General features: G+C 40.1%; 1 protein-coding gene across 2 annotated transcripts in view; it reads right to left on the bottom strand.

The window, feature by feature from the left end:
- RNF2 (ring finger protein 2) overlaps positions 1-3,725 on the bottom strand; it is a 40,489-nt gene extending 36,764 nt beyond the window's left edge. The window contains exon 1 of one of the 2 annotated variants that reach the window (XM_079107755.1): positions 3,407-3,725. The gene's annotated coding sequence lies outside the window, so the exon portion shown is untranslated. Of the gene's footprint in view, positions 1-3,396 lie in introns of both variants that reach the window. The other variant, XM_079107753.1, reaches the window with a different exon arrangement.
- Positions 3,726-10,676: the final 6,951 nt, after the last annotated feature.

Raw genomic sequence — 10,676 nt, forward strand, 5'->3', positions numbered from 1 at the left:
TTAGTGTGGCAAGAGACCATGCTGAATATGATTCTTGTATTTTAAAAAGACAAGGTTGTGAGGGTAGGTTTGTTATGTTGTTGTTCAACATGCCCCTAACTATTTCAGTTACTTTTCAAGGAAAGAAACACTGCAACACTAAAGTTAAGCTGAACTTACTGGTAAACTCTGCCTTCCTATTTCCAAGTATTTTGTTTTGTTTTTGTGCTGGGGAACTCTAAGCTCTACCAATGAATACACCCCCAGTCTCAATTATAATTTTTTTTTGCTATGTATGATTTCCATTGTACAGGTTGACTTTGGAATGTAACTTCTTCATAATGTACAACTGGTGGAATTTTATTTTACTCTATAGCACAGAAGGAGAAAAAAATGAAAGAAGTGCCCTTGCAGCAGAGTCCATGTTTTTCATTTGGCCTGTTAAAATTTCACTGAATAATATGCCCTCATTAGACAATTTAATCTGAGGTTATTTTTAAAATCGTTTTTCACTATTATACTTAATAAATATTTTTTACATTCTGACAAAAGGCAGGCATGCAGAAGCAGCACACATTTGTTCGCTCTTCTAATGAAATGGGAGATGGCAAATTTTAAGCAATTGGAATCTCTCAGAATTTTGGTAACACGGACAGCTGCTGAGCATCCAACAAGACATACCATTCAAATCCACTTCAGTGGCCCAACACCCACAAGGCAAAAGAAAAACTAAGAACATGGTTCATTCTATTGGAATTCCTTCACACAGTTCCTCCACTGGAGCCATCATCTATCCTTTTAGCATCTACACTCAGGGAATGATCACCTAACTCCTGTCTATGAACAAAGTTAACTTCTACTTAAATGTCGACGGTTCCGTTACCACAGTAAGAACATCTATGGTTATCTATAGTATATCTATGATAATATCGATTAACCAAACTCTCCACAATAAATACCAAAAGATTCAGTGAACACATTAGGTATAAAGAACGGAAATGGGGGTGGGGGTTAAGGACTCTAGACCTTTAGAGAACAGATCCCGAAACTATTACTGTTCTTTTGTACACCAAAAGATACCTACTCAGTTAAATGCAAACTGAGTCGGTAAGTTACTATGATACCTAAGATTTCAAATAAAATCAAGAAATGTAACAATTAGAGGGATGACAATGTCTGTCATTCACAGGGCATGTAACAATCACCAATTAAAAGTAATTTGTAGGTCTGTATGTGTGCAGAATGTACATAATCCCACAAGTATCTCTCCTTTTTAACAAACTGCAAATCAAGGCACATTTTTAGTTTTTCCAGAATTCAATAATTTAGTCATTTCAAAACTATGAAGTGCTTTAAGTTATACTAGAAACACAGACATAATTTTGATAAAGCACATTTTAATGTTAACTCATTTCTCTTGCTGGAAGGAGTTACACTTCTTTGATTATGTATAGAAATTAAACTGTCACTGAAACATCGGGTTGTGTATTATTCATTAGGCATATATCACACCTTTGTACCAAAAACTGCTTAATTATAAACATAAATCATGAGTAAATTGGATTTAAAAAAGAGACCTGAGATGACAAACCAAAGGTCAGTAACAAATGAAATTCCTATCACCTTTGCTGACCTGGTCCATATTTATAGATCTCAAAGCTGGGAGCTTTGACTGTTCCACACAAGCAAAGAAAAACTCAAAATTCCCAGTATTTGAATGTCTGCACCGTCTACATACGCTAATGATTCTATCTGAAATTTTTCTGTGTAGCACATTTAAGGAGCCTTAGTCTATTTTTCAAATTCTCAAACGAACTAGCCTGACTCAGGCAGTTTTCCTTCTTAAATTCACCATTTTATTCTTCATCTATAATTAATCTCAAGCGTGGATTCCATAAGGGCACCTGAGGGAAATAACTAAAATCCTTAGAAAAAGTAAGGGTACCATATTTGCTGTGCTACCGCCAGTAAAAGGGAGTCTTATATAACTACCCATTACTTTACTAAAAAGTTGATTACGTGCATAATCAAGATTTTAAAAGATACCTGTTGATTGTGACAGAAATTTCACGGAGAAAACAGGAATATCAAAGAGTCATAGTACTGACACTTAAAAGACTTTATAATCAAAGGATCAAATTTCACTTTAAGAACCAAGATCTAACAACAATATAAATTATTTTAAAAACTCGACCATTACACCTAATTCAAAGCAAATTATCTACCAATTACAGTAGGTATTCTAGATGATCATTTTGTAGGTACCAAAAATAGATTATGTAATGCAAACTGCTCATACATTCGTTCTAAATATAATACTGATTTAAAATACTGAAACCACGACTCAATTTTTACTTTTCAAAACAGCGTGTTCCTAAAACGCTGAATGCATACTTAACCTTTTCACAGCAAATTTCTTCACACACCTCAAAGAAACCTGACATTTTTAAACCACATTTCAACGTCAGGCACACATTCTCTAAAACTTCCGACGACCTCCTAAAAGAGACCCACAGGGGCTTTAAGGAGATGAACCTATAATTGGTCTGAGTGGGCAAACAATCGGAATGAACCTCAAAGTTTGAAAGACCCATTTTACGAACACCATCTCTGGCAGCTGGAAGGCGACCTGGGCAGAAGGGAAACGATCCTGACAACCAGGACGAGAGCTCCCAGGCGACAGTGTAGCAAGGATCTCAGCAGAAACCACAGGGTTCAAAACGAAGCTTCCATCAGACGCACAGGACACCCCCTCCCCCCACGGCTCCTCGGGGCCAGCTCGCGGCTTTGGAAAGCAGCAACAGATACTCCAGAGTAGGGGGCGGCACTCCAGGAATGTGTGGGGCCAGGCCGGGTCTCCCCGCAGCCCGCAGGGAACCCCGACTCCGAGCAGCTCCGGCGCCCACGAACCCCGACTCCGAGCCCCCGGGGGCAGCGAGGATGTTTGCACAAAGTGCCCCTACCCCACCCCCACGGTGCAGACACACGTCCACACGGCAGCCAGGGGGAAGCCCGGAGAAAAAACCCGCATTCCACTCCGCCCGCCTCCGGAGCGGGGCGGCAGAGAGGCTGGGCCCCCGCCCCCGGAGGCAGGGGCCGCACCGCAGCCCGGCCGCCGCACCGAGCCAGGGCTCGCCGCGAGGGCAGCAGCCCCGGCGCCTCGCCCACCCGGTCCTCCGCGGCGGGCTTACCCCCTCCCCAGGACTCTCGAAGAAACGCGAACAATGAGAAGCCGCCTCCCCCGCCATCCCCGCGCCCGGCGCGGCCGGGGGCGGCGGCGCCATCTCCCCTCACGCCCCCGCGGACACACACCCCCCCCTCCCGGGCGCGGGGCCGCCGTCAGGCGCCAGCACCGAGCGGACGCGCGTCCCAGCCGGCCGCTCTCGTGCCCTTCGCCTCGCCGCCCGCCCCACTCACCGGCTCCTACCCCAGCCCGGGGCTCCGCTGGCCGCGGCCGGAGCGAGACTCGGGTATCAGCCGCCGCGGCCGCCGGCGCCGCCGCACAATATGGCGAGCCTCGGCTTCCGCAATGGAGCTCGGGAAATACAACAGGGGCCGCTCAATATTCATGAGAGACTGAGGGGAAGCCGGCTCGGCCGGCGCTGCGGGGAGGGCGGGAAGAAGTGAGCGAGGGAGGAGGCGGAGGCGCGGGACGGGGACGTGCACGGCGCGGGGAGGCCCGCGGCGCGAGGGGAGGGGGCGCCGCCGCGTGCTGGCCAGGACGGCCTGGGCGCCGCGCCCCGCCCCGGCCGGCGCCCCGCCCCCTCCTCGAGGCCCCGCCCCGCGCCCCCCGCGGCCCGACGCAGCCCCCGGGCTACGCCCGGCGACGGCGGCGCCACCTCGTCCCCATCGAGAGCTCTCCTCCAGTTCTCGTCCCTGCCTCGGTACACCTGGCGTGCCGCTCCGGCCCGCTGCAGGGGTTCGGGCGCAGACTGCTCTCCCAAGACTTGGTCCTCGTACCCCCATCCCACGCGGTAGAAATCCTCCTTCGGTTTTCACCTCCACGACTTTACCTGAACTCCGGCACCCTGGAGTCCCCTTGACACACACTTTTCATCCTTGCGAGTAAACCTGCAAGATCTAATTATTCCACAAAAAAAGTGTCCTTCAACTCTAGAAGTATGTTGTTGGACGTCTGTTAGCATTCTGGTTGTTCTCATCCGGTTTCTTACTGTTAGACCTTGCTACTGTGTTATTTCTACTTTCTTGACCCTTCTGCTGCATTGTCTTCTGAACTTGAGAATGCAAGAAGTAATAGCTTAAATAGATGTAATCACTACCTAAAACACAACCAGTTAGCCTACAAGGAATTATTACTTAATGGATATGAATTATGAACTGAAGACGTAATAACAAAGAAGTGAAAGAATTCCCTAACTTCAAGATGTACCATTGGTGAGACGTCATTTATCTGGAAAAGGTAGCCAGATGATAAATGCGAAGGCACTAGTGACAACAAGGAATGGACTTGCACAAGGAATTCAGCAAACCGGTTTATAGCCTCCAATAGCTATGTGGTTTAAGTAGATTCCATAACTCCTCTGGACTTCGTTTTCCTCTTTTGCAAAATAAAAAATTGTGTTGAATGATTCTAAGGTCGTGTCTACCTCCTGAACTCTCAAAGACGCTCGGTAAGCAATTCCAAATAAATGATATGAATTTACATAGTAATTTAAAAACAAGTATTTATCCCAGCTAATGTGCTCAGGGACGATTTCAGGAGGAGCTATGATTTGAGTTGACAGATAGCTTTGGATAGGTGGGACAAAAGGGGACAGGCATTAAAATATTAAAGACAGCACATTATTTGTGCTTCCTAATAGGTATCAAAGTAAACAAGACCAAAGCATTATTCTTTTTTAGTGACTTGAAAACTTTCGCTTACTATTCATAGTTTTAAAAAGAAATGACTATTTTCTGACTTTACAAACCCTTCAAGATTAAGCTCTTCCTCAAATATGAATATGAAATCAAAATAATCATGAATGCTCTATCTTCCCTTATTTTGAGAGTCCACTTTCTAGAGACAGTGCAGTTTCAGACACATCTCCTTTCTTTATTAGACATGACTGTGTAGTTCAATTAAAGGAAGACAGCATGTTCATAATTTAGGACCTTTTGCTCTAATTAAAATGTTTTTGAAAAATCACGGTGTGTGGTTAGATTAAGCAATTCAACTGATTTTGAAGGTGATCATTTGTAGAAAGCACAGGAATTCTATGTATTAAAGCTAATATAGTACTTAAAAAAGATTCACAGGAGAATTAGTGGAAAATGGAAAACTTATGGGATATCTGAATTAAATGTGATTAAAAAGCTAGACCTCAGGCTAACATCCTTAATATGAAAGACACTACTGACAAATTAATGAATTTATATCTCCTACTAGAACACTTGGTTCTGATAGTAGCATGTGTTTGGGTAAGAGACTTTCCCTAATTCTATTAACCAGGAAAAGTTTATGTTATGATGTATAGTAACAAACTTTGCCAAAGTGGGCATACCTTAACACAACAAAAAAGTTTATTCATGCTTCATGCTCCTTATGGAAAAGACTCACTCTGTCCCAATCTCTCTGGAGCTGGATTGGCAGACTCCGCCATCTGGTAGCTCTATCACCTGAAACACAGCAACTCATTTTCTATGGGAAAAAAAAAAAGGGTGGGGGGGAATGACTGAAGATCTCCATGAACTTTTCAGAGCCCTAACTTGGAAAGGAAACAGATCATTGATCATATTTCTTTGCCCAAAACTACTTACACAGTACCATATATCTGCAGGGTAACTGAATCCTTGAACTGAGTTCAGAAGAAGTGGGGATTTTGGTGAACAATGCTAATGTCAACTGCCCTGACATCACCAGTTGGTTCCAGGATGTTATGAAAAACACTCCAACTCTTGTCAAACTCTTGTATGACTTCAAAAAAGTTACTCTTTCAAAAATTAATTCTCTGTACTTGTTCAGCTCATTGTGGTATAGAGTGAACTTTCTAATTTCTTCCCCTTTGTTTTAATTATACAGAATAGGTGGTCCCCAACTTACAATGGTTGACTTGAATGTTTCAACTTTGTGATAGTACAAAAGCACACACATGTAACCATTTCATTTTTTCACTTTCAGTACAGTGTTCAATAAATTACATGAGATATTCTGTTTTATTTTAAAATACAGTTTGTGTTAATTTTGCCCAACTGTAATGTAATATAAGTAATAGGAAAATGTTTACGGGAGAGTAGATTAAGCTATGATGTTCAGGAGGTTAGGTATATTAAATGCATTTTCAATTTAACAATACTTTCAAGTTACAATGGGTTTATTGGGTCATAACCTGATTGTAAGCCAAGGATCATGTATCTATTAATCAATGTAAACTCCACAGTCAGTGGATCAGTAGTGATTTGACATATAGAGAATACATTCTTTTTGCAAACACTCTGACTTAAAGAGTATCATCCTAGCCAGGTGAGGTGGTGCATGCCTGTAATCCCAGTGACTCTGGAGGCTAAGGCAGGAGGATTGCAAGTTCCAGGTCAACCTCAGCAATTTAGCAAAGCCCTAAACAACTTAACAAGATCCTGTCTCAAATTTTAAAATAGAAAAAGGGAGACTAGGGATGTAGTTCAGTGGTAAAGTGCCCCTGGGTTCAATCCCCAGTACCAAAGCGGGGGGAAAAAAGATAGGAAGAATATCATCCTAGATTGAAACTGGATTCCTATGTCTCTTCCTGTACAAAATCAATTCAGAATGAATTTATTTGGAAAATAATCTTTTATCTCGAGTTCCTCTAGTCATCCACCACTTGTATTATGTAGTGTTAATTTAACATTCTATTTAAAATATGAATGCCACTTGCAATTAGTACATTTAACATGCAAAGTGTTACTAGAAAATTTTTATGAATTTTTAATAAAATAAGACCAAAGTATAAGAGCTAAAACTGAAACTACTTGAAAAAACACAGGCGAGACACTTCAAGATATAGACACAGGGAACAACTTTGTGACTAAGACTCCAATAGTTGAGGAAATAAAAGCAAGAATTAACAAATGGATCTGCAATAAAATGAAAAGCTTCTGCACAGCAAAGGAATCAACACAGTGAAAAGAAAGACTACAGAATGGGAGAAAAGTCTTTCCCAGATATTCTTCTGACAGAGGATGAATACCAGAATATAAAAAGACCTCAAAAAACCTAACACCAAAAGCACATACAAAACAACCCATCAATAAATGGGCAAATGAATGGAATAGACATTTCTCGAAAAAAAAACTATGAATGGTCAATAATTATATGAAAAAATGTCAACATCTTTAACCCAGGAAAATGCATATCAAAACTGCACTGAGATTCCATCTCCCCCCAGTCAGAATGGCCATCATCAAGAATACTAAAAACAAATGGCCACTGAGGATGGGGGGACCCCTTATGCAATGTTGGTGGGAATGTAAATTAGTGCAGGCACTATGAAAATCAGTATGGAGATTCCTCAAAAAGCTAAAAATAGGGCTGGAGTTGTAGCTCAGTGGTAGAGCACTTGCCTAGCATGTGTGAGGCACGGGTTCGATTCTCAGCACCACATATAAATAAGTGAATAAAATAAAGGTCTATCAACATCTAAAAAAAAAAGATTTTAAAAAAAGCTAAAAATACAACTAGCATATGATCCAGGCCTACCACTCCCCTGTATATACCTGAAGGAATTAAAGCATCGTACTGTTCAGATACCTGTATATCCATGTTTATTGTGGCACAATTCACAGTAGCCAACTTATGGAATCAACTTAGGTGCCCATCAACTGAGAATGGATAAAGAAATGTTATGTATATATACAATAGAGTATTATTCAGAAATAAGAAAAGTGAAATCATATCATTTACAGGAAAATGGATAAACTGGAGAGCATCACATTAAATAAGCCAGATTCATACTAGTATCACATGTTTTATATGTGAAATCTAGGAGAGAAAAACATTATGTGAAAGAGAGGTAAAGTAGAAATGGGGGGGGTAGAAATGATCAAACTATGTTATATGCATGTATGAATATGCCACAACAAAGCCTATTATTCTATATAATTAATATGAACTTAAAAAGTTGCAATGAGGATTAAATGAAATAATGTTCATAAAGTATGGAATATCATATGGAAAAAAATTTTCTAGTAACACTCCACTTGCATGTTAAATGTACTAATTGGAAGTGATATTCATATTTTAAGTAGAAGAACATTAAATTGACACTCATAATACAAGTATCATTTATAGGTAGATGACTGGAGGAACTCTAGGCAAAAAGATTCTTTTCTCTCCAGACTCAGAATGAACTGGATAAGCATTTCTAAATAACTACAAAAGTCACCTCTTTCCTAGCTTTCTGCTATGGCCATGCTACAAAACAAGAGAAATTAATTCAGCTCAACCAACTTTATTGAGTATCTAGAATGTGTCAACACTTTTTTAAATGCTTGGGATAAAAATATCAATATGACCAGGCTAAAAGTTCCTTGAGGACATAAATCTTGTTCAGCAGCATATACCTAAAGATCAGCACAATGCTCGGCATGTGATACGTGATCAATGAATATGTGTTAAGAAAATGAAAGACTGGGATTCTTTGACCCCAGTATGTATATGAACAGAGTAGCACGTGTGAGTTTGGTTTCTCTCACTTTTATAGCTTAACAACCAAAATTTCTATCAAGATTACATTTAGTCCCTCTTTCACTATCTAGGCAGTTGTCTTAAATGGGAAATCGGGCTGCCTGTGTCATATCCACCACGTGCACCTCTTTTCAACCATGCTCCAGTTATCTAATTGCTAACTGCTCATATGAACTGAAGACGATAAGTCACCAGTAGTCAGTTAATACTAAACTACGAATATGTCAGGGTTCACAGAGCTCTTTTAGATCTATTATCTTAATGAATTTTCATAATAATCCTCCAAGGTTATTATTCCATCTTAATAATTGAGAGAAATGTGATTTCTTCGGTTCAATAACTCTCCCGAATATTGAGTTAGGAAGTGGAAGAGTTGAGGCTCCAACCTGGGTCATGGGACTCCAGTGCAGGACACTTGTCACTGTGGTACACACGCCTCGCCCCTCCATCCTGCATGTACAACTGTGGTATCTTTCTCCTTTCTACTGAGCAAGTAATACATGAAACACACATCTCTAGGGCTGCCTCTCAACATTATTATTTATTCTGAGCCTCAGTGTGGTATATTTTCCAGAAGCTTGAGACGCTTCTAAATATAATAGTCTATGAACCCAATTCACTGACAGGAAACCAGCAGGTTGAGCTTTTTGTTTTCTTAGAAAACTTGCTTCAAGAGAACAAAAAAAAAAAAAAAAAAAAAAAAAAAAAAAAAAAAAAAAAAAAAAATTAAAACCAAAGGTAGGCAAAAAGACTGGAATAGTTTGAGAGTTAAATACCATCTCCCTCTCTATACTATGGTCAAAATACATTCTCTACCAAAACCTTTATTTTCCATCTTTTAGATGTGTGTGCTTTCTCTGAAAGAACCAAGTTAAGTAGAAACATTGTAGAAAGGCCCAAAGAGACCTATAATTCAAGGTGGCTTTCGGGAGCAGGCAACTCAAGATTTACAACCTCTTCAGCTGGAAAAATATAACCCTAGCCACAAGCTTTAGTGCAGTTTTATTTGTATTTCAGCAGAGTGCATTTCTGTCTGAAGCAGAACCTTAGTGTGCAACTCCTTTTTATATTCCCAAGACAACCAAAATAATTGGTGCTACTCTTATTCGTTGGCTATTCAACTGAAAGGAATTAAACAGGTTAAATGAGATGGGCTAGTTACGCTTATGGAGAGAGCGAATCAATATTGCTATTTCCCTCCCATGGAGACTTGGAATGGTATTTTATATGTCCCAGATGTGGCTGCATTCTGCCTAACATCTGCTAGTGCATTTTATTAAAATAATGAACTAGCATGTGTTTGAAAAGCCAAAAGGATGAATTAAAGTTTTCATTCTGATGCAGCACCAAGAGCTATTTCCTTATAGTTAATAACTGTAAGTATAAGTGGAGCATATTGTGATATCTATCTTCAAATATAAACTAAAATATTATTTAATAATTACTAACTTTTAATTTTCTAATATGAAGAAAGTTTATTCCATTCAAACAAACCTTTGCAGGGTGGGTTTTTTTTTTTTTCCCCCTTCAAAATGTTTACTTCAAGAGATGGGATTTGTGCCTTGGCAGTGATCTAGAAACATCAAGAGTCATCTGGAAACTAACAAGAACAGATAATTCAGATCCAAACTCAGAACTAAAGCAGAAAAGGCTCTGGAAGGAAGGTCAGAAAATCCCAGTGGAAAAACACAGATGGAGAGTGAAAAAATATTTAAATCAAGTTACAATTCACTCAAATTGCCTTTATGGACATTTTGATTTTTTCCACCTAAGAGAAACATGGTGCTAGAATGGATTTTTAGAATGGGCAAGAGATTAGAGGGTAAAGACATCTCTTTTCTAACACAGTTTGTAGAAATGTTTTCTGGCAAAGAATTTAGAAAAATTGCCAAATCCCACCCGTGCAAGAAAATTTTATTTATTTAAGACTATATCAATATTTGGAAACCCCCACAATCCCTCCATTTGCCAGTCATTAGCATTTTATATGCCACAAAAGCAAACCATATAAACATATATTGAATAACATACCAAA

Source organism: Sciurus vulgaris, assembly GCF_902686455.1.
Source record: "Sciurus vulgaris genome assembly, chromosome: 12".
Taxonomy (NCBI): Eukaryota; Metazoa; Chordata; class Mammalia; order Rodentia; family Sciuridae; genus Sciurus; species Sciurus vulgaris.